Source organism: Galeopterus variegatus, unplaced genomic scaffold (assembly GCF_000696425.1).
Source record: "Galeopterus variegatus unplaced genomic scaffold, G_variegatus-3.0.2 Scaffold2230, whole genome shotgun sequence".
NCBI classification, from domain to species: domain Eukaryota; kingdom Metazoa; phylum Chordata; class Mammalia; order Dermoptera; family Cynocephalidae; genus Galeopterus; species Galeopterus variegatus.
This window is the reverse complement of record NW_007728341.1, coordinates 35,456-37,894: the sequence shown is the minus strand read 5'-3', so window position 1 is coordinate 37,894 and position 2,439 is coordinate 35,456. Positions and strand designations below refer to the sequence as shown.

The 2,439-nt window shown below is 45.1% G+C and overlaps 1 pseudogene; it reads left to right on the top strand.

Moving 5' to 3' along the window:
• Positions 1–1,401, top strand: part of LOC103597190 — a 3,744-nt pseudogene extending 2,343 nt beyond the window's left edge.
• The last annotated feature ends 1,038 nt before the right edge of the window (positions 1,402–2,439 follow it).

The following is a 2,439-nucleotide window of genomic DNA, read 5'->3' as shown; positions in this document are numbered from 1 at the left end:
ACTGGGGACCGGCAACGGGATCACAACCCTTGGTGTTGCGCCCGCACTGCGCTCAACCAGTGAGCAGGAACCGGTCTCCACATGGGATCCGAACCCTCGGCAGGAGTGCCGCCGCACTCCCAAGCGGCGCACTCTCCAGTGCGCCACCAGGCCGGCCTGAGACTTTTAATATCTCACTGAAACGTCTCAGAAGATTTTCCATACCTGTGAGATTGCCAGCCCTACAGACCTTACATGAGATGAAAGCCATCGGAATAGAACCCTCATTTGCAACATACCACCATAGTATTCAGCTGTTTTACCAACATGAAGGCCCTTCAAAAGCATCATCTCTTATCATCTATGACATAATGAATGAATGAATGGGAAAGAAACTTTCTCCAAAGAACTCGGATGATATGTTTTTTCAGTCAGCCATGAGAGTTTGCTCATCTCTCAGAGATCTAGAACTTGCTTCCTAAATACATGGCCTTTTTTTTTTTTTTTTTTTTTTTTACTGACCGGTAACGGGATCGCAACCCTCAGTGTCGCAACCGCACCAGGGACCGGCAACGGGATCGCAACCCTTGGTGTTGCGCCCGCACTGCGCTCAACCAGTGAGCAGGAACCGGTCTCCACATGGGATCCGAACCCTCGGCTGGAGCGCCGCTGCGCTGCCAGGCGGCGCACTCTCCAGTGCGCCACCGGGCCAGCCCTACCTGGCCTTTTAAATAGTGGAGACAACCGGAAACTTGTTGGACCTGATTGTCAATGTAATTTCTATTATTCCAAGTTCTTCAGTCTGTTTTGTTTAGTGGAACAAATTGATGTCACCTTGAAGTGGTATAAGGATCTGATACCTTCAGTCTTCTTCGAGCATTGGATGTGGCCAATTGGCTAGAAATGATTCCTCAAATTTGGAAAGATAGTAAAGAATATGGTCACACTTTTTGCAGTGACCTGAGAGAAGAGATCCATTCTCATGGCAAGGGAGAATCAGGTGGCGTTTGCTGACTGTGCTACAGATATCAAATCTACATGTGAAAGCCAAGATTCTCCCGATTGGCCAGCCAACCCTCTGAACTGTATGGCTGTCCTCTTTTTAAGAACTGGGAGAACCCAGGAAGCCTGGAAAATGTTGGAGCTTTTCAGGAAGCATAGTAAGATCCCTAAAAATGAGCTGCTGAGTGAGTCAGTGGACAGTGCAGCCGTGTCCAGCAGCCTTCCCCAGGCCATCAAGGTGTGAAGCTGGCCAGTGCCTCCAGCTTACCTACTTGCGAGGGCCTCACCCAGAGAGTAATGGCTGACTTTGCCATCAATCAAGAACCAAAGGAAGCCCTGGGCAACCTAACTGCATTGACCAGCAACAGTGATAGTGATAGCAGCGGTGACAGTGACACTGACAGCAGTGAAAGCAAATGAAAGTGGGAGATTCAGGAGCAGTGATGGCCTAGCCATGGCCATGGGAATGACACTTGAGAACTGAGATGTTAACATGTGACAAGGATATGAAGAAAACAAGAGGATACAGATTTGGCGAATTTGTTACTACGAAGTATAGTTGATACACTGCTGATTTACTTAGGTTAAGCTCCTCATTTGCTACTTACTACACCATCTATTAACACATCATTTTTAAGTAGCAGCACTGCCATTTTCATTTCTTAAGACACACATCATGGGTCCACGTCTGTGGGTGTCAGGATAAGCCCCATGCGCCTGCAGTGTTGGTGGGCTGACTTCACGCCACCGTCATCGGCACATGGCCACCCTCCCTGCCGCTGAACTTCAGCTGTTGTTGGCCTGATGTGCTGCTATGATGCTGGTCCTTCCTTCATCTTAGACACAGTGTCTAAAGGAGGTTCTCATGCAGTTACAATTACTGTTAGGTCAATAGTATCCCAATGTCAGGGATATTTAGGTGTGAAAAATTAGGCAGATTAGAGTTGATTAAACAGGATTAATGGCAGTTTATGCTGTACGACTGGTAAAATGAAGACTGTAAATAAATATTGCAATCAGTGTAAAAAAGAAAAAATATTTGACATATTTCAACATTCATTCATGGTAAAAGCTCTCAACAACTAGGAAAGGAAGGTAATATCCTCATTCTGATAAAGGGCATCTACATAAAACCTACAGGTAGCCTCATACTCAATGAGTAAAGTCTGACTGCTTTCTCTCAAGATCAGGATAAGGCCAGGACGTCCACCCTCACTATTCCTGTTCAACATTACATCAAAACTCCTAGGCAGTGCAATAAGGCAAGGAAAAAAAAACTGTCTGCATTTTTAGATGACATGATTGTCCACAGGCAAAATCCCATGAGACATGTAAAAAAAACTCCTACAACTATTAAGTTTAGCAAGGTCACAGGATACACAGTCAACACACAAAAATTAATCATATTTCTGTATAGTAGAAATGAACAATTTAGAACCAAAATTAAAAAAAAAATTA